The 21,895-nt window shown below is 52.0% G+C and overlaps 1 protein-coding gene across 9 annotated transcripts in view; it reads right to left on the bottom strand.

Moving 5' to 3' along the window:
• Positions 1-19,490, bottom strand: part of Plekha6 (pleckstrin homology domain containing A6) — a 137,087-nt gene extending 117,597 nt beyond the window's left edge. For all 9 annotated transcript variants that reach the window (XM_076831720.1, XM_076831722.1, XM_076831727.1 and 6 more), the window contains exons 1-2: positions 19,452-19,490; positions 16,397-16,454 (exon numbers count right to left, since the gene is read on the bottom strand). The gene's annotated coding sequence lies outside the window, so the exon portion shown is untranslated. The remainder of the gene's footprint in view (positions 1-16,396; positions 16,455-19,451) is intronic.
• Between the last annotated feature and the right edge of the window lie 2,405 nt (positions 19,491-21,895).

Genomic DNA, 21,895 nt, shown 5'->3' with positions numbered 1-21,895 from the left:
GGATGATCCATGGCTTCCCCACTGGACTGGACCACCTTTCCCTTCTTATTGTCAGGGAGAGCTCTTGCACCACCTCATCGAATCTTCCACACACCCTGCACTGGCCAAGACAACTCAGCCATGAAACACACACACACACACACACACACACACACACACACGGCAGAAACACCACGGCATCCTTTCCTACCTGCCTTTCTCTGGCTGTCCCAAGCCCAGGAGAGTGAGAGGAGAAGGCTGTACGGGGGGCATCTGCGATTTGCTTCCTTCTTGTCCTGCCCTTGTCCTTCTCCATCTCTTTTGAGGCTGATTACCCCTAGCTCACCACCCCCTCCCCCAAATACCAGCTAACTGGTTACCAGGGCAACCCAGCTGGGAGGCTGCCAGTTGCCATGGCAACCCAGCATGGCTGCCAGGCTGCCTTGCTTAGGAAGGTCAGGGGACCAGCCAGGCTACAGAGCAGCTGGGATACTGCTAGCAGAACTGGCCCAGACCAAGAGGCCTACATGCCTGAGGGAATTAAGTTCCTGCTGTCAGGGGACCTCTTAGTTTCTCAGGAAGCAGGCCCCTCCAACTTGGAGCATGAACCACAAGCTGACCTGCCTGGATCTGTTGCCCAAGTCTGATCCTTTTAACCTTTTCGACAGAGTTCTGGTCACCCCTCCCTGGTTATTCTCAGGGAGCAGCCACTGGCTGTCACTCAACCTAACCTGTGCTCCCTCCCCCTCCTCCCTTTCTGAGCACCTCCAGGAATCCACATGAATGTCATGTGTGTCTCTGCACACAGATGTAGTCTCTCCATGAAATCTGTTGGAAATAATAATAAAGAAGTGCTAGTGTTTTCTAGTACTTACTATGTTCAGCATATTCTGGGCCATATGTGAAGCTTCTTGGTTCAGCCATACAACAAATATATGCTCTCGCTGTACAGATCCAGCAACTGAGACTTAGAGAAGTTAATGTGTTCAAGGTCACAGAGCTAAGAGGAAGGGTATGGACCAGCCTCCTGAAACTTCTTGAGCTGCAGGCTCCCACCACCCTCTCCCTGCCAAGCCATCCCCTGACCTGGCTTCAAGGAGACATTTTGAATATTTATTAAATAATTAGTATTTATTAAATAATTAATTATTAAATAATTAATTAGTTTACTGCATTTCATCCTTTACCTCTGCAAAGGAGACTTTATTTCCTCATGTGATAGCTTAGGAAACTGAGACCCTGAGAAGTTAAGTAACTTTCCCACGCTCATGAGACCCAGCTTAAGGTCTCTGCCTCCGGAATCCTTTCCTGAACCTTCCAGGGCAGTCTATCTCTTTCTTGGCCACCAACAGTTGTAACATATGTCTCATATCTAGGACAACCGTTTGCTCACCTGTCTACTTCCTCATACAACTGTGAATTTAAAAACTCGTTTTTGCAACCTAGGACCTGCCTGGTACATAACGCACATACCTAAATATTTGCCAAAAGGAAGTGTGGGGCTGGGATTCCAAGCCCTATTCATCCGCTCTCAATTCCATGCTCTGTCTACCACATTATCCTGTCTCATTCAGTCAGTCAATCAAAAAAAAAGGAGAAAGAAAGAAAGTTATCAAACCACTACTTCATGCCTGGCTCTGTGCCAAACATCTCCAATACAAATAAGACAAATCAGACCCCCTTTTGCCCTGAAGGACCATAGCGGGGTGAGGGGCAAGGAGCATAGATAATAAATGTCCCATTCCCACAGCCACCAGAGACTTTCCCAGGCTTGTTTCCCTGGGCCTGTTTTTGGGGGCCAGACTCCCTCCCATCCAAAGCATCACAGCCAGCCAATATTCACTGAGCACCTACCATGTGCTAGTACTGCCTCAACTCACCCATGGTTTGGGGCTTGGAGGACAGGAGGCAGGATGAGAAAAGAGTAGAATCGGGAACTGGAGGGTTGAAGTTGTGGCTCAGTGGTAGAGCACTTGCCTAGCATGCATGAAGCACTGGGTTCGATCCTCAGCACCACTTAAAAATAAAATAAAGATATTGTGTCCACCTAAAATCTAATATATATATATATATATATATATATATATATATATATATATATATATATCACTTGATAGCACAAGAGTAACTGATAAGAGACAGGGCCCAGGAACTAGTGGCCAGTGACATTGAGAGCACACATGTAACCCTGAAGAGCTTTTCATATTTGATCAAGGAACCTCAAATGGCAATGCTAATACTCGCTCCCACTTCTGACATGAACTCACTCGAACTCCGCGAGGACGGCACAGCGGGAATTATTCCCATTTTAGAAGGGGAAGGAGGTTGCATTAGAAGAAGGGAACCTGGGTCCTATACCCACCTGTGATTCTGACAAGGCATCAAGCACCGAACCTCCTTCACCGCATCACCCCCACCCCACGCCCGCCCCCCAAAGCAGGTTTCCCTTCCCCACTGCCCTGGTTTGGGGCAAAGTAAGCTAAGCAGGTTTGCGTTCAGTCTCTGGACGACCTCTGATGCTCCTGAGAACCCAGGAAACAAGCAAAATCAGAAAAAATGATCTCGCCCCCCAAGGTCAGGTTGGATTTAACAGTCTAATTGCAAGCATTTGGCTAATTAAAAGCAAATTGGCGTCTGCAATTATAGACCCATGTTCTTCTCAGGTAATGATGAGCCCAACCGGATGGACATGGTGATGTCAGAGCTAAAGAGGGGCCTCACCTCCTCCAAGGTCTCCAGACCATCTCCCTGAAGGAGTGAGGGTCCTGACCAATTCCAGGAAGACACAACTGGAGCCAGGCCAGATGAGCAACCCTGAGAAGCTTGGGGGTCACGCAAGGTTATTAGATTAGCACAAGTGCCCCCCTCAGTTTCCTGAATTCACATAAGAACAACCCTCTACAGAGATTAAGGGGTGACCTGGGAGGACTTGACAGTCACCCTCAATACCACCTGCCCTAAACACATTTCTTACCAGTCCATCTTGTCACCTGTCTGGCCTCTGAGTGAAAGCATAGCCTTCTGGTATACATTGTTCAACAATAACCGACATCGGTATGAGGACTTTCAGCTGACAAACCACTTGCACCTGCGCTACCCACCTAGCTATGACTAGCCAGGTGCGGTGGCACACCTGTAATCCCAGCGGCTCAGGAGGCTGAGGCAGAAGGATAGCAAGTTCAAAGCCAGCCTCAGCAAAAGTGAGGTGCTAAGCAACTCTGTGAGACCCTGTCTCTAAATAAAATACAAAATAGGGCTGGGGATGTGGCTCAGTGGGCAAGTGCCCCTGAGTTCAATCCCTGGTACCCACTGCCAGCAAACAAAGTATAACTAGGTGGGTAGTCATGCTAACTCCAGTTGGCAGACTAGGAAACCATGGCTCAGAGAGATGAGTGGCTTGCTACAAGTCACAAAGCTACTAACTTAGACCAGGACTTGAATCCATTTTTTAAAATTCCAAGTAAGCGTCTTTCCTCCAACCCTTATTAACACGGACCAGATTTAATTTATCAGCTCAGTTTGTGCGACTTTGGGAAGGTGCAATGAGGGCTCCGGGGAATAAGAAAGACTGTGCATAGATCTGACAAGGGAAGACCCTCAGGCAGTGTGTGAGGCCAGAAGGGCAGAGGCAGGGGCTGCAGGAGGGAAGTGCCCACCAGCCAGAAGACACCACAGGAGTCAGATTCCCTTTATCTGTGTAACCGCAGGAGGAAGCACCAAGTGCAGTCCAGGGGGCCATCCCGGAGGAAGTCAATGTCCTGAGAACAAGTGTGGCCACCTCACCACATTCTGCTGGAGGGGGCATACCTGGTGTAGAGGCACCAGGAAAGCTCGAGATGGGAGTGAGGGTCCTTGAAGGAACAGGGTATTTAGCCAAGGAGACTTGAGGGGTTTGGAGGAGGAAGATCATCATACCTGTCTTCAGAGATCTGTTTCTCATACGAACCAACAAGATGACAATAACAAGCCCACATTTCACTTGCTCCTCTCAGCATAATTCTACCTGCTTCACATAGGTGACCTCAGCCGTCTCCACAAGAAACCAATGATAGAGAACATGGCCTCCCCCTTCCAGATGGAGAAACTGAGAGATTAAGTCACTGTCAAGGTCATACCATGTAAGTGACAGAGCCCAGATTCAACCCAAATTCACCCCCACAGCCATGATCTTGTACAAACTGCCTTTTTTTTTTTTTCTTTTTTGGTACTAGTATTGAACCCAGAGGTGCTTTACCACTGAGCTGTATCTCCAGATTGCTGAGGCTGACCTCGAACCTGTGATCCTCCTGCCTCAGGCTCCTGAGTCACCCAGCTACCAAACTACCTTTGAAGAAATGCCAGACTTGAACAAATACACTTGTTAAATGGACATATTACATATTGTTGTAAATATGGGCTGTTCACCCAATCTCTTTTTAATTTTTAAAAAATCTTACTAGTAATTAAACAAAGAGGTGGAAATGATGAAGAGCAATGAGTTAAAACCACAAAAACGGTTATACTCAATACTGGAGTTCTCATACACAACTGCTGGACATATAAGCGCATGCTTTGGAACAAGGAATTTGACCAAATACAGCCAAATATTTAAAAATATGTAGCAATTCCACTTTTATCTAAGAGGGAAAAATCATTGATGTGTGAAACAATTCAGCTATTTGTATGTTAATGGTAACATTGTTTTAAAAAGTGAAAAATTAGCTGGGCTCAATGGTATACACCTGTAATTCCAGTGGCTCTAGAGGCTGAGACAGGAAGATTAAAAGTTCAAGAACAACCTCAGCAACTTAGCGAGGTCCTAAACAACTTAGTGAGACCCTGTCTTTTTCTTTAGAATAACATTTATTCTTAAGTTTTAGATGGACACAGTATCTTTACACTTATGTGGTGCTGAGGATCGAACCCAGTGCCTCGGGTATGTTAAGCAAGCACTCTAGCACTGAGCCACAACTCAGCCCTATCTTTAAATAAAAAAGAAAAAGGGGTGGTGATGTGGCTCAGTGGTTAAGCACTCCTTGGTTAAATCTCTAGTACAAAAAAAAAGTGGAAAATTGGAAATAACTAATTTAACATAAAGGTCAAAAATCAAATAAACAAGGCTGGTGGTATAGCTCAATGGCAGAGCACTTGCCTCACATGAGCGAGGTCCGGGATTTAGTCCCTAACACTGCAAAAACAGACTAACAAAAAACCTGCAAATAAACAGTGCTGGAGATATGGCTCAGTGATGAGGGTTTGCCTAGCATGTGCAAAGGCCTGGGTTCAATCCCCAGCACCAAATGAGTATAATAGGTATACAATGAGATCTAGGCAGCTACTTTAAAATGATAATAATAACACACTATTCAATGACAGAAAAATACTTAAGTGACAAAAATATACATTTGGTTCAAAATTTTAAAGGGGTACGTACGTGTGTATTATGAAACCTGCTCATATGTCCGTGAATGAATTTACAAAAAGACATATGCACCAAAAATGTTAGAATTACTTAGCAAATCTCTGGGAATTATGAGTAGCTTTAAACTTTACTACATATTTAACTACATATTACTTTTATATTCACAAAATAGTAATTTTTAAAAAGGTATTCCCTTTATCACATTAATTCTATGTCTCAGGATTTATCCTAAGGAAGTAATCCAAAATTCAGAAAAGAGGCAGAGCATGCTGAGACACGCCTGTGATCCCATGCACTTGGGAGGCTCAGGCTGCAGGATTGCAAGTTTGAGGCCAGCTTTGGCAATTTAGGGAGAATTTGACTCAACATAAAAAATGAAAAGGGCTGGAGATGTAGCAGATGTAGTATTTAGCGCAGTGGTGGAGTGTCACTGGGTTTAATCCCCAGTGCCAACACTAAAAAAAAAAAAAAAAAAAAAAATGTTCATATTGAGTTATGAGTTATTTGTAAAAGGAAATGAAGCTAACAACATAAATGTCTAATACAGAAACAGCCATGTAAAATACATTAATTCCATACTTGCTGACTATGACATGCTATTTAATAAGAAAGCTATTTTTTTTATCATCATGTAAAAGAGGGCTGGCTTGATCTGTGTGGCTTCAAAGAATCAGAACCAAAGGGTGGAACCGAGGTAGGTTTTGATTGAGTGCAGAAGAATGTTCCCACCAGGCAGGAAGCTGCTTGCGAGGGTATAAGCTCCCTGCCGCTGGGATTTCCCAAGTGAGGCTGGCATAGGCTCAACTGGGCTGGAGAAAAACATTTTCCCAGGGGCATCTGGAAGTGGTGATGCTGACCAGGACCCCTCTGGAACTAAGAAATTGCAAGGGAATACACTTCCTTCTTTCTGCTCTTCACTTTAAATGTTCCCCCAAAATAAAGTTCGCTCCTCCCTGGGAGTTTTCAATTGGCCAGAGACTGGCCTGCAGAAGCCATCTCACAGAGCCTGGCTTCCAGAGCTCCTAAGCCTCTGCCTGAGCTTTGCAGATTGTGAGCTCTGCAGGTGCTTAGCATCAAGCTAAGCTGTCCCGGTGTTTAGCTCTGACCTCCTCCGGATGCACTGCCGGGGACCCAGGGCAGCAGAGCAGTATCAGTGCCCATGACCTCAGTGGATGCACAACAGGCTCAGAGAGCCTCCGCCTGTCCAGCACCGGGTGACACCACCCCTATTTGGGGCGCCTTCCAGGCCGATCCCTGGGCCACCCTCTGCTCAGCCCGCCGCTGCGGATGGGCCTGGGCGAGGCGGGGCTGTGATGTCAGCCCGGGAGCCAGGGCGGGCTGCCTGGCTCTCCGCCTTCCCCAGTAATTACTTCATTTACACGGAGCAGGAAGGATCCAACTCAATAATCCAGGCAGACACACGAAAGCAATTATCTATGTAATACGTCCTGCACCATCGCCTCCCTGTGAAAAAGGAAAAGCCGAACCCAGGGAGGACAAAAAAAGTCCCCTTTGTCTCCCAGCCCGTGCAGCAGCCCCCAGGATTAATCCCACACCCGCGCTAACACATTCATCACCTCGCCGGCCATCGGCGAGCCGAGGACTTTTAATAATTCATATCGGCAGCCCGGCACTCTGTGCCCTTGTGCGGAGACACAGAACCCCGCTTGTTTCCGTAAGGAAAGCCCCGTGGCTGTGCCAGGCGGGGCGCCCCAGCCCCTCCTGCCACCGCCTCCTGGAGACAGGCCGAGCCGCAGGCTGCTGTCGGAGCGGAGCCGAGCCTCGGCGGCACCTCCCTCCTACCCCCCTCCTCTCCACCAACAGGATCTGCCCGGCTCCTGCCCAGGCTAAAATGCAGCAGCTCAGAGGCTGGAGCTGAAGACTGGACAGTCAGCGCGCCTGCGGAAACCTCCCCAGCGCAAGGAAGAGGGGATTTGGGGGATTTAGGGCAGGCACCTGCAATGCCCCCGCCGCCATCTGGACCGGGGATTCGGGCAGAGGCTGCCACTCATGCAGGAGATCCGCGGTGGCGTGCACCAGCTGCCAGAGAGAGAGCAAGGGGTCTAAAGGGATTTGGGGAGAACTGTCCAGCCCTGAAGGCCACACCTCCTCCGACACTGAATCTGCGCTCAGTCCTCCTCCCCACCAGCCCCAGGGCTCCCCAGGGCTGCTCACCCCGCATCCTGGCTCTCCCCCTCCTCCCCCCTGCCACGGCTGGCCTGCGGTCTCAAAGGGCATCTGCCAGTTGCTTCTTCTCCTTTCCCTTCCCTTCCCCTCCACCCCAGCTCTCCTTGCCCCTCACTGGCCAGTTCCCCAACCTCCCTCCCTCTCTAAGTGCCTCACACAATAACCCTGGGGCTCTCAGCTGGCAACATCCTGGTCCATCGTTATGTTCGCTGGCCCCTCATTCCCACCATCCCCTGCCCACGTACCAGATCAGCTCCTTCGGGAGCTTTCCCACTGAATCTGAGACGCCAGCCCTTGGCCCCAACCTCTGAGCCCTCAGAAGGAGGCATTCGGACCCCTCCCACTGGGGAGGCTGAGTCTTGGGGCTGACCTGAGCCCGACCCTGGGAACCCCCCTCCACAGCTCCTCCCTGCTGGCCTTTCACTCGTTCCATGGGTAGAGGCGGGGTGGGGCTGGGGGCCCAGCTGGACCCTTGGAGACAGCAGCCCAAAGCTGCTCTAGCCCAGGGGAGGGACTCAAATGTAATCAATTCAAACAGCATCAGTCCTTACTGGGGATTCTGGAGGGAGCTGGGGGCACCAAGAGGTCTATAATTAGCATTCTCAGCATCCATGATCCCCAAGTGATGCTGCCAAGGAGGAGGGATGGGGAAGGCAAGGGAACCGCAGTGCACAGAGCCCGGGCTCACACGCCAGGCAGGTGGCTGCCAGCCCTGACCGGAGCCCAACCTTCCTCCTCCCACCTCATCCATCTGATGCCTCCAAACAGACTCACCGACTTGCTTCAGAGGTGGGATCCTTGCTGAGAGCGCTAACTCTGCCAGCCCCAAGGCACCCCTCCCCCAGCTCAAGCCAGCTGGGGTCCTCCTCCCCTGCCCCTGGGGGCCCCCTTCTGAAGAGCGGGGCTCTGGATCTAATCTGATCTAATCAGTCATCTCTCCGGCTGGCAGGTCCCTGGCGCAGGGAGAGGATGCTGTTGTGGTTACTGCAGGACCCAGCATCTTTCCCAGGCAGAAGCAGCTGGGCATGCTCTATCGGCTCCCGCGGGGATTTCAGGGCCACGTGACTCTCCCTCCCCAAGCTGTCACTTAGGATCAGAAGTAAATAGTCCTGGAAAAGGTTTAACTCCATCCACACCAGTGACAAGCTGCTAACCACCCTTGCAGCCAACCCGCCAGGGAGAGGATGGGGTAGTTCCGCCCACCCTCCCTGGTCTGCCACCACAGGGACAAGACTGCCCCCCAAAGGGCAGCTGGGCCAGCTGCATTTCTAGCGCCTCCCCACAAGGGACTGCAGGGACCCAGAAACTGCCTGGGGGCCTCAGCTGCAGCCTCCTGCACCCAGCCTGCCCATGGTCACCTTTCAGCCCTGTGGCTGCCCACCCCAGAGAGGAGCACGTTTCTGGGGTCAGGAGGGCTCGGTTGGGGCCCTGCTGCCTCCACTGCCCCAGCCCAATGGATTTAAAGAAGCAACATGTAGAGGTGGCTGGAGACCTTTGTAAGACACCAGGGTCTCCTAGTCCTCAGCCCAAATCGGTCTCCAGTGACCTTGAACGAGAATGGCAGCCAAGCCAGGGGGCACCTGGGTCTGCATTATGGATGGTCAAAGGCAGAAGTGCTCGGACAAGAGCACTGTGACCCTGCTTCTGCGGTAGACAAAGATGTTCCCCTTCCCTTGTGTTCTCTCATTCTTGCTCTGCCTCAGTTTCCCTCTTTGCACACCTCTGTGGATGCTGGAAAAATAAGATTCCCGGTGCCAATGGGCAAGCGTCACGGAAACACTGACTTCATAACCAGGCCAGAAAGATGGGGAGAAAAGGGAGGGTTCTCAAGTCAACCCACAGGCAGGCTCACTGGCCTCAGTCCCACCCGCCTTTACACCCCGAGTTGGAGACAGAACCAATGAGCTCCTGTGGTCACTTCTGAAAACAGAACTATTCCGAGAAGCAGGCTTAGACAAAGGCCCACCAGGCCCCACCCATGTGGTAATTTGTCTTTATTTGTTATCAAAGTTGATACAAAAAAAAATTAAGCCTCTCTTCACTTTGAATATGATTGAGTCTCTTATTGTGATCATTTGTTTTTAAACCTGCCGAAGCCTTTCTTTAAAAAGAATCTGCTTTGAAAGGAGTAGAAGATGACCTCCCTCCCAGAGCCCAGGAGGAGCCTGGTTAGTTGGGATGGGGGGACATTGAGGAGATTTGGGCCACACAACAGAGTGAGTGCAGTCAGGAGCCTGGGGAGGTACTGGGGGCACTTCCAGCCCAGAGCAGGCCAAGTGGAACTGGGACTCTCAGGCCAGAGAAGCATGGGACTCTCAGGCCAGAGAAGCATGCACAGCCTAGCGGTCCTGGTGGAGGGGGTCCCTCGGCCACCTTTTCCCCTTCCCACAGCCTGGCCGAGATGTCAGGCCGGGGCTCTAGAAAGCCGCTCACTGAAGGCTCAGGAAGCTGGGAGCGAGGGGCCAGCGCCAGGCAGGATGGATTCAGCCCATCTCACCTGCCCGGCTCTGTAGGACTTGGCCAGGCTGCCTGGCCCAGGCAGGGGGGAGAGTCTGCTTCCAGGTAGCCAAAGATGAGGGTCCCGGAGGTCTCTGGCCTTGAACTTATGAAGCAGAGTGGAGCTGGAGCGAGAGATTACAGCCCCTGGGAGGGGTGTGGGAAGGGGACAAGGACTCTAACTCCCCAGCCCCCAGAATCCTAGGCAGCTGGAGAAGTGGCTGACAGACGGGCCTGCTGAGAGGGTTTCCTCTCTGGCAGACAGAGGGCAAGGGCGGCAGTGAAGGCCCTGGATCCTCCAAGAAGCCCGAGACAGACTGGTCACGCTTCTGGGTACCCAAGGGCTCAGGGGGAATGAGAGGCCCAGGGGAGGACGGGGGGGGGGGGGGTACCGTGGCTTCACCGTGGGCAGCCACGTGGTAAAGTCAGCATGGGGGGGCGCATCAGGGTTCCAGCAAGGACCCGTGGAGTGCAGCAGAGAGGGCAGAGTCCTTTGTCCCAACCTAAATTCTCTCCCTGTCGGCCCAGTAGAGAAGCCAGACGGGTCTGGAGAAGGTTGGGAGGAGGGAGGAGGGGGACAGGATTCCAAAGAAAGCTTCTCTGAGGTCCCGGCTCTGCTCTGGGCTCGCCCCTGTGGCTCAGGATCAAGTTCAACTTCTCGGTCGCTATTCAGTCTCTGAACACTTGAAGAGTCATGGATGCCCCACGCCACGTGGGTGGCCACTAGACAGATGGATTCACTGTCCCTCAGCACCCACTCCTCACCCTGGACCTTATCCACGCGGGCCTCCCTCCCTCCACGTGGGGAGCAGCGAGGGTACCCAGCTTGGGTCTCTGATGGCCAACCACAGCGCCATCCCTAACTCAGCGCCTGGGAACCAGCTTCTTCTCAGCCGAACCTCAGTTTTCCTCACCTGCAAATGGAGCTCAGACCTTTCTGAGGACAGAGCTGGTAGGGCCAGAATGGCTACCTGTGACTTTCCACCTGCCTGCCTTCTGGAGACAACAGAACAGCTCTTGGTGCACTCACTTCCTGGGCCTCCTCTGGGGTCCCACAGGTGGGGTCTGTATGGACTCTCGGCTATCCACACAGCCTTTTAGGGGTCACCTCTGAGTGTCACCGCCCAGCCCTTCGGCACATGGGAGAGAGCACTGGCTCCAATACCGCCGTTCTGAGCAGCCCCCAGGCTGGTGCTGCCCAGCTCACCGTGTGCCACCTGCGGATTCTGGCACCTTCTTGGAGAAGGTGTTCAGACCACAAGGAAGAAGTGACAGGGCTGGGTGGGGCTCCCTGGGTGGAGCAGCAGCTGGGGTTTATCAGGGATGTGTCTCTGCAGGACGTGTCCCTGTCACATCTCCTCCCCTGCTGACTCTGGAGAGAAAGGAAAAGCCGCCCTTGGAGACAGAACTGATTCTGTCCTACAGCGAGGTGCTTGAGCAGGGAGCCAGGGAAGGACACAGAAGAGAATTCTTATTGGTCAGGAACAGGTGGCACCTAGCCAGATCTTTAGGATTCAGAAAGAAGTCCACCAGACCTACGGTGGTTGAGCAGTGGCAGGGGAGGGTCAAGATGGCCCTGTCAGCTCCTGGAAGGCAGCACCATCAGCCTGGAGAGAGTCTGTGGGTCACTGTGGAGCGAACCCCTAAAGGCCGGATGTGGCTGATCATGCGTGCTGTGGCGCCCTCTTGTGGATAAGATGGAAAGTGCATACGTGCTGGTAATGGGCTTTACCCATCTCTCTCTCCCTCTCTCCTTTCCCCAGGTACTGGGGATTGAACCCGGGGAACTTTACCACTGAATTCTCAGCCCCGCCCCTTAAAAAAAAAATTTTCAGACAGGATCTCACTAAGTTGCCCAGACTGGAAAACTGGAACTTGCCATCCTGCCTTAGCCTTCTGGAATAGCTGGACTTACAGGTGTGCACCACCACACCCACACACACTCTGGTGTGTGGCCCAAATCCACTTACCCACCTTTTCTTTTTTTAAAAAATATTTTTATTAGTTGTTGATGGACCTTTATGTATTTATTTAAATGTGGTGCTGAGGATCGAACCCAGTGCCTCACATATGCTAGGTAAGTGCTCTGCCACTGAGCCACAACCCCAGCCTCCTTACCCACCTTTTCACATTTTGCTTTCCTTTTCTCCCCACACCCTCCTTCCTGGCAAATGACACCTTCACACTGCAGGCACACTGGAGTAACACATCACTTGTGGGTACCATGTGAATCCCCCCCTCCCAGTCACCATGAAGGAAAGAGCTTACTGAAACACAATTATCATGCTTGTTAGATCCTGGGAAAATATCAGTATTTGCTTATTGAAATTGATCCATCCATATTCAAAGAATATGTCTGGATATCTCGGTTTTATTATTACCTCTTGGGATCCATGTCTTGGTTCCTCAGAGTTTCTAATTCATCTACCAACACAATGTCATATATCTGGAGAGGCAAAAGACTTAAAATCAGCATGCTTTAGTGATAGGGGCCACATCAATGTTTATAGCAGCTCCATTCACAATGGCTAAGCTATGAAACCAATCTAGGTGCCCTTCAACAGATGAATGGATAAAGGGAATTCGGTATGGATCACACAATAGAATATTACTTAGTCATAAAGAAGAATGGAATTATGGCATTTTCCAGTAAATGGATGGAACTGGAGACTATCATGCTAAGTGAAAGAAGTCAGTCCCAAAAAACAAAGGCCAAATGTTCTCTGATATGCGGATGCTGACTCACAATATGGATGGGATAGGGAAGAACAGAAGCTCATTGGATTAGACAAAGGGGAATGGAGGGAAGGGAGGAAGGATGGGAATGGGAAGGACAGTAGAATGAATGGGACATCACTTTCCTCTGTTCACTATGAACACACAACCAGTGTGACTCCACATCACGTACAACCACAAGAATGGGAAGTGATGCTCCATGTGTGTGGATGATCTGTCAAAATACATTCTATTGTCATGTACAACTAAAAAAAGAACAAATAAAAAATTTTTAAAAAAACAGAGTGGGAATGAATTATAGAGGCGAATGTAAAATAAGGAGGGTGGCCCAGAATCATCCACTCACTTTTTACTAAGGGTTCTTGGGCGCGTTCCTCGTCCGGGCCTGGGGAGAGGCTGTGGCATTACGTTTCGGTCACAGCCTGGGAAATCCTGCAGCACCGGCTGCCTCCCAGCCAGACTTCCTCCCAGCTCCACGACCTTGAACAATTTATTTACGGTCTGGGTTTCCTAGTTATTTGCAAAAATAGTTGGAAGTTGAGAGAACACGCTAAAGCGCTCAGCTCTGAGCCGCTCCTGCTGCTACTGATACAGAACAGCCACCGCGTCGCACACAGGGACACGCGATGAATGGCGGCCGACACTTCATTACAATATGTGATAGGACAATGTCATCTATGTCCCAGACTTTCTGGCCACGCTGTGTCGCCCCTGCCCTTGAAGAGTGTCCCATCCAGACCAGCGCTTCCCCATCGCATGGTCCCCAGAACAGCAGCATCAGAGTCGCCCAGAAACCTACAGAAGATGCAAAGTCCAGACGCCTTAAATCAGAAACGCTAGGGTAGAGCCCAGCAATCGCTTTCAATAAACCCTCCAGTGACCTGGATGCACACTCGGGCTGGAAGATTACAGGTGGAGGTAAAAGGATACACATAGAAACAATTAAACGCAGGAGGGCATCCCTGAAGGAGGGAGGTCCTGGGCAGGGTCTGAAGGAAGAGAAGTTGTCCTCAGTGGACCTGAGCCATGTTGGAAGAGGGAGCAGCGCTCACAAAGGCTCAGATGCTGGGAGTCAGGCGTGTGTGGAGGGACCCACAAGGGCTCGGTGTGGCTACAGGAGAGGGTTAACGAGCAGACTGGTGGTGTGGGAGGTGAGGCTGGGAAGGGAGGCAGGAGCCAGATCATGACGCCCTTTAAGTGCCTAGAGAAGGAAATGGAGAATGACAGGAACAAATTTGTACCCCACCCCACCCCCAAAAAATACTCTTGCAGCACCACAGCCCAGAGGCAGGTGGAGCCGCAGAGCAGCTGCAGGAATGACCAGGTGAGCTCCCTGCGCCCTTGACAGTGGCTGCAGGGATATGACAAGGGGGTGGGGCCAGAGGGGGAGGGGTAAGGACCCCAGGGGGAGGGGGGCAGGAGAGGGGGGATCTCTGGGGTCCTGCCTTGTGGGGAAGGAACAGTGCAGAGAAAGAGGGGGGCGGCACGTCTACACAATCAAGGGGCTCAGGAGCAAGCTCCCAGATGGCGGTTGGAGGAGGAATTAATTATGCTTCTGCAGTTTACTCCCTGTGCTTTCTCATTCTTTCTTTCATTTCAGCAAATATTAGGTGCCCAACACGTACCAGAAACCACCACCACCAGAATGCGCTCTTAAGGGTCGCGTGACAGCGGGGAACAATAGCAATGAATAAGTAAACACAGGCACTTTCTAATGTTTCAGTAGTGGGAGGTGTGATGAAAAGGAAAAAAAAGAGTGATCGAGGAGAGGCAGGGACCTCAGAGGGACTCATCAGGAAGGGCCTCCCCAGATGGGCAGAAACAGGTAGAGGGGTCAACACGTGCAAAGGTCCTGAGGTAGGGATGAGTTTGACATGGAAGGAAGGAAACAAGAAAGTCTGTATAGCAGGCCAGTTATACGAGGAGACCAGGGAGGTGAGCAGAACCAGAGAACACTAGATAAGTGTTTTGGTTATTTTGGTACCTGGGATTGAACCCAGGGATACTTTACCACCGAGCCACATCCCCAGCCCCTTTTATTTTTTATTTTGAGAGAAGGTCTCAGTAAGTTGCTGGGGTTGGTCTCAAACTTGTGATCCTCCTGCCTCAGCCTCCGGAGCTGCTGAGGTTATAGGCGTGCGCCACCACTCCTGGCTCAAAGGTAAGTTTTTTAAGGAGAGGTGGAAAGAGGTAACATAGTAAAAGTGCTTAATAAACTGTCTCAAGAACCAAATGTATATTCTGTACATCCAGGAATATTAGGATGGTTTCTAGAAGAAAGAAAAAAAATATATATATATAGTATGTGTGTGTGTGTGTGTGTGTGTGTGTGTGTGTGAGAGAGAGAGAGAAAGAGAGAGAAAGACACTAGGGATTGAGCCCAGAGATCTTTTTTACCACCCCCAGACCTTTTTATTTTTTATTTTGAGACAGGATCTCATTAAATTGCCTAGGCTGCCCTCAGACTTGCAATTCTCCTGCCTCAGCCTCCTGAGTAGCTGGTGTGTGGCCCTGTTCCTGTGCCCAGCAAAGGAACAGTTCTTAACTGAATCAGGAAGGATTTAGATTTCATTTTAGGGAAATTCAGGCTGTAAGATCCATGCGTTAGCAGAACAGTTTCCAAAACAGATTATTCATAAAAGCTTTTTGCTTTTAAACATATGGCCAGTCTTGAGCTGGGGGACGGAAAGGGGACCTCTCAGGGTGTTGGTGGATGAGAATTTCAGAGAAGAGAGGGAGGGAAAGGGTCCGCTGTCCTGGGTAGACTGTGGCTCCCTCAGTGGAGCCGGGCCCCATCCACCAGGCAGCAGCGCCCTGCCATCCTGCAGGTTCAGGGGGCAGAGCAGGCGGGGAGCCCGCAGGCCTGAGCATGCTGGGCCTCACCCATGGGAAGGAAGCCAGGACCCAGTCTGGCTGGGAGGTGGGGAGACTGAGGCCAAGTGAAGGGAAATGAGTCCAAGTGAGTGGTGTGGACCAAGCAGCCCACTGAGCTGTGTCCCCTGCATCCCTGTGAAGTCCAGGGTGGCTCCCCGAGGAGCGGCTTCAACTGAGAAAAGTCAGGGCTGCACCCCCGAGGGGCCTGGACACATACACACCTCCACCCATAATCACAGGTGGCCCCTGTCCAGGAGCAAGAAAGCTGGGCCTGGCCCGGCCACCGCAGCCTGTCTTCTCAGTGAACACCACACACCTGCCCCTTGGGCTCCACCTTCCTGCCCTGTGCCCTGCTGTCCCAGCTCCTGCCTCTCCACCACTGTCTGGTTTGTCCAGAACGCTCTCCTCCGCTTGGTTGGGCCATCTCCTTCCACCTGTGCAGCCCAGCCCAGCGCCCCACCCACCCCGCCCCAGAGAACTTTCCGTGATTGACACCAGCCTTGCCCAGGCCAACGTCAACACAGACAGACAGATAGACAGACAGGCCTCTCTCTCTGCAGCACTCTGAGGCCTAGGGTGCCTTCCTGGCCACTCACAGACCCAACGATGCCTTTGACGAATAACCAGACCTTTTAATCCCCTCCCCCTCCAGAGGTGACATCGGTGACAAGGACAAAAGTAAGACCAATGGCGAGATCAGAAAGGAAACTCCATCTTACTCACTTGATGAAATACACGGCTCCTTCCTTCGTGGAATCCAACTCCCAGCCCTTGGGCAAACCTGCCAGGAAGCAGAATCACAGGATGAGAAGGCTGGAGAAGGCTGGGACTCCACCTGTCCCCGTCGGCCTCACCAAGCAACCTCATGCGGGAGGCCTGGGCCTGGAGAGGCAGGGAGGTCCCGAGAGCAGCTGCGGGGGTCGAAGCAACCATTTCACCTTATTTTGCCTATTACTTCTAGCACCTAAATTTCTAGCAAATAATGAGAGAGATGGCAGGGATGGGACATCTTCTGACAATGAGCAAAGCCACTGAAAAAAACATTGGGACTCACCCACCCATTCAACCAAGCTCTTCTGAGCATCCACACTGGGCCATGCCCCGGGCCAGCCCCAAAGGCTTAGCAGTGAGCCTCCGAAGGTTGTCCTGGAAGTGTCCTCAAGATCATGTGACCAGCCCCCTTATATCACAGAAGTGGAAGCTGGGACCAAGGGCTGTCACTTGCCCCAAGACTCGGATAAATAGAACCTAAGATTTGACTCAAAGTCTCCAAATCACAGGCCAGCGAGGTGACCTCTGGATACCCACCGAATCTAGATGCCCACGGAAGTGCTCAGAGAGAACCACAGGATCTCAGTCACAAGGGCTAAATCGTGGAGGAAGCTGACCTTGGCAAGCCCCACTGGTGGGTACGACAACTCTGCCTCTTAAAGGGGCCTCTGTCAGCACTAACTCATCCCGTGTCCTGTGCACTGTCCCCAAACAGCCGCCCTGCCCTGTCCCACAGACTCCCTCCTCCCACAGCAGAGGAGGAGGTTCCTGAGAGCCCTAGAGAATCCACTGTCCCCTGGCTGAGACTGGAAAACAGGTGGGAATTCCTGTGACAGAGATTCCCAGCCGCCTTTCTGGTCAGCCCAAGCATCTGCCTTGGGTAGGAGATCTTACAAGACATGGCCCTTCTCTCTCCGTCTGACCATCTCCCTCCCGGTCATCTCAGCTGTTTGGGACACATGCTGCAGAGAACACAGCCTGGGTCCTGTGGCATGGCAGGTCTAGCTTTTTGTCGTCCATTTTATTCACTTGTGTTTATCAAAGGGTCTGTAGTCTCATAGTGGCTGCTTCAGCAAAACAGAACCACTAAGGAGCCCAGCTTCTGCCCAGGACTTGCCCCGGGGAAACATCTGCTACCTCCTGAGGAAATCTTCCTTCCCCTAAGCCATGCCTGTCACCTCTGCTAGTGCCTCTAACCTGCACAGCGATATTATACAATAGGTGTCAGCCCCATCTATCTGCTGACAGATAAGGAAACTGAGACCCAGACAGGTTCATCAACTTGCTTGAAGCCACACAGGAAATGTCTGGGCCGGGATGTGCTCCCTGGCCTGCTGTCTTTAAAGCCCACACTCCTTCCTCTGTGCAACTCCATAAATGCTACTTGTTCCCCTCTGTCCCTGTGGGAGGACGCTCCCATTCAGAAGGGCGTGGGTTGGCAGCCTCCCCAAGTAGAGGGATCCCCCATTGGGTCAGAATCATAAATAATCCTGCCACTGTGATGTCCCCAGGCAGGAGGCCAGCGTGGATTGTGTCCCTGGCCTTTTTCTAGCAACTTCCCTCCACACTGCCCTCTCTGCCTGGGCAACACCAAGAGCTTATGTTCTTGTCCAGGCCGAGTGCCCGCCGAGGCAGCTGCCCTGCCGGCGAGCTTCGGGGGCATCTTAACCCCTTCCCAGCTGTGGGAGGCCAGTTGCTGGCCAAAAGAGACGGGCCCAGGCTCCTCGTCATCTCCCGGTCCTACCCATAGTGATGGTGGACTTGACTCTGAATGGCCAGGACCCTGGAGCAGCAATAGCACCAGTCCCCTAGAATAAAAGAGTCCCCGGAGGCAGGAGGCCTCCCTTCAGCGGTTACCTCCCCGTGCCCCTGTGTGGTCCCAGCCACCTCCTAGTGAGGTTCCTAACCCTCTCCCAGTTGCTCAGATACGGAATCAAGAGCCAGGACCCGAGCCGCATCTCTCCACCTCCAGAACTTAATGCACCGCTTTGCTCATTAGCCAAGCACCCCCAGGGGCAGCGGCGCACACCTGTAATCTCAGGAGCTCGGGAGGCTGAGGCAGGAGGATCACCAGTTCAAAGCCAGCCTCAGCAACTTAGTGAGGCCCTAAGCAACTCATCAAGATCCTTTCTCTAAATAAAAAAAAAAAAAAAAAAAAGGGGCTGGGATGTGGCTCCGTGGTTGAGTGCAGGTACCAAAAATAGAAATAGGCTCTGGGCAAGTCGAAACCCTAAGCCAATATGTCCGGCACTGCCAGCTGAGCCCCATGAGTGACCACATCTCTTGGAAGCAGATGCCTGGGGTCCAGTCAGGTGAAAGCTGGGCTGGTGGGAGATCCTGCCAGGATGCCACCCACAGCTCCTCCTCCTACTGGTCTCACAACAGAAGGGGTCGATCTGTGGTCACTTGAAGGACCCCAGTCCTCCTCAAGCCTGGCCTCCCTCCCACTGTAACTCAGACGGATCCCTTCTTCTTACGTGCATTGTTGGCCTGTCTGTGTCCCACCTTTCCCAGCGGGCTGGGAGGTCACCAAGGGCAAGGGAGCAGTCAGTGCTCCCTGTCTTTCCAATCAGCCAAGAGGGGCTATTTACATTTCAATTGATTAAAATAAAAAATTCAGGTCCTTGGTAGCACTGACCACATTTCCATGGCCCACATGTGGCCAATGGGCAGCAGAGATGGAGAACATCACCAACCAGGCTAACAGCACTGGGGGCTGGGTTCTGCCCAGTCCAGGAACCTCAAGATAGAAGGGACTTTGACTGGGCAGGGGATGAGAGAGGAGTGAGATCTGTGTCCTCCAGTGTCTGTCCCAGATACCGATGGTCGAGGTAGAAGTTAGGAGAGACCTGGAGGTGAGCACGGCCTCCTGCAAAATGGCAGCCCACAGGCTAAGTAGAGGCCACCCATGGAGAAGCGGAGCAGAGCTGGGGCCCAGGGCTCCTATAGCCACCTCGAGATTATGCTTCCTCCTTGATTGCAAAGGCAGGGGCAGTGGGCTCCTTACCTGGGCCGGAGGAGTGTCCACTCTGGATGGGTGCTTCTGTACCAGGGTGCACCCAGCTGGTTGACTTTTCCTCGTCACTATGGAAGGACCAATGAGAAAGGGTCAGGTTCAAGAAAGGCTTCCCTGAACAATCCAGATGCCTGACGTGGGAGTCCCTGACGCTGCCACGCGAAGGTCTGGTGCCTGGTCTTGAAGAATTTGTAACCCACTGGGGACCGGTGCATGGAAGGATGCTTAGAACACAACACAAGGGGCCACACTGGAGGGGACTGCAGAAGTCAGGTGGGGGTCCTCCCAGCAAGGGTCCCCAACCCACAACTTCTCTGATGCATGAGAAAGGGAGGAGGCCGGGTGAGTGGAGCTGGGTGTCTGCAAGGCCGTGGATTTTCACTCATGACATTCCCTCCCAAACAGATTATGAATCTGAGGTCTAGAATGGGGAAAGGACACCCCCAAGGTCACAACCAGTAAGTGATGAAGCCAGTTTCAGACCTAGACCTGTCCTCCACAAATGCCCAGCTCTAACATCTCACGCCCTCCAAGGCCAGCTCCCGGATAGTGCGGATGCTCTGGGCTCTAGGTCTGAGGGCACAGGAACCCATCAATGTTTCTCTGCCCCCAAGATCCAAGTGACACAGATTTTTCCAGAGTCATATGTGACCTAGCATGAAGCACCTGTCGTGGCCAATTCAGGCATGCGAAGGAAAGGACTCACAGAAGCCCTGGAACATTCAGGCTTTAGGAACAGGTGGTCTTGGGGTCTAGGACAAGACTCCATTCTGTGTCTTTAAGGTATGACTGATGTACAATAAACTCCACTGTTGGGCTGGGGTTGTGGCTCAGCGTTAGAGCGCTCGCCTAGCAGGTGAGGCCCTGTGTTCGATCCTTAGCACCACATAAAAGTAAATTAATTAATTAAAGATAGTGTATTCAACTACAACTAAAATAAATAAATAAACTCCACTGTACACTTCTTCCTCCCCCCAGCTCTTACGGCCCCACTGTCCCCTGTAACACTGATCGGCTCTGTCGCTCTAGGTGCATTTTTTAGAGTTTCTAGAATTTTACATAAATGGAATCATATAAGCTGGACTTCTTTGTCTGATCCTTCCTTCCTTTCCTCTTTCCCTCCTTCCCTCCTTCCTTCTTTCGTTCCTTGCTGTAGAATTTATTTCACTCCACCTTGGTGCTGAGTAGTGTTCAGGACGCACCAGCGTAAGCATCCATTCACCTGTTGACGGACATACGGGTTGATCTCAATTTGGGGACACAATAAATAAAGCTGCCGTGACTATTCATGCACATTGTGCGGACACGGGCCCTCTTTTTCTCGACCCCATTCCTTTTTCTCTGAGGTTGGACAGGTGCTACAGGAAGAGATTTCCCAACTGACCACAGAAGAAACAAAGTCACAGTCCTAGTGACCCCTGAGCCCTGAGCCACTGGGAGCCATTGGAGAAAGTGCCTTACTCCTGGGCTCTGGTCTGGGCTTTGATCCTGGGAGGCAGTGGAGATTGAAGCCAAGGGAGGGGAAGGGTTTGAGGGAAATGCAGCCCCTCACCCCTCCTCTTTGGCTCCCCTGAGACTTCCCAGCCCCCTGGGGCCTGACCTCTGCTCACACTCACGCTGCTGGCTCCCTCGGACTTCCCAGCTGCCTCCCCGCCACCTGGATGGTGTGGACCACCGCATCTCACCCTCAGCCCCCCACCACAACCCTCGGCTTCCTCTTCTTGTCCTTCCACTGTCCTCCTTCGTTAGTCCCTGATAGGAAATTGGACTTGAGAAGATCCAAGTCCACAGTCCTTAAGCTCAGTTGGGCCCTGAGCACCACTAGAATCTGCCTCAGGGTCCCTGGTCATTTGCAGGATGTTCCCAGGCCTTAGCACCATCCTGCCCCCCTGCCATCCCCCCACCCACCCTGACTGATCCTGTCTCTTAAGAGAAGGAAAAAATAAAACCACCAGGCCTCCCAACATGCCCAAACACCCTACCCCCAAGTTCACCCACATTCTCACCCATCCTTTAATTCTGTCTCTGCGCTGGAGAAGAGGCAGCCTTCTCCCATTCAAAGCTAATCCCCTGCCTGGGCTACAGACCATCCTTTCCCATCTTTGATAGAAACGTCACTCCACTGAGCATTCCAGAAGTGCACTGTCACTTTCTCCCCAGACCCCCACCCCCGTGGGGTCCATCACTTTCTGGTCCACTCCCTTCCTGTCTTCCACCGCTGAGCACTCTGTCCTGGCACCATCTCCCCGCAGCTTCTGGTCACATCCCTCTCCCTCCTGACCCAACATCCCCCTTAGAGACGAGCCTCTCCCACCTCCAGTCCCTGCCTCCAGCTGCCCAGGCATCAGCCCACTGCAAGCTGGTTTCTGTCCCCAGCCCCACCCTGAAACCACTTTCCATGAAAGACACCCTCACCCCCAGTGTTCCTAAATCCA

The sequence above is a fragment of the Callospermophilus lateralis genome, chromosome 13, assembly GCF_048772815.1.
Source record: "Callospermophilus lateralis isolate mCalLat2 chromosome 13, mCalLat2.hap1, whole genome shotgun sequence".
Lineage (NCBI taxonomy): Eukaryota > Metazoa > Chordata > Mammalia > Rodentia > Sciuridae > Callospermophilus > Callospermophilus lateralis.
The sequence above is the reverse complement of the archived record's forward strand: the minus strand, read 5'-3'. Positions and strand labels throughout refer to the sequence as shown.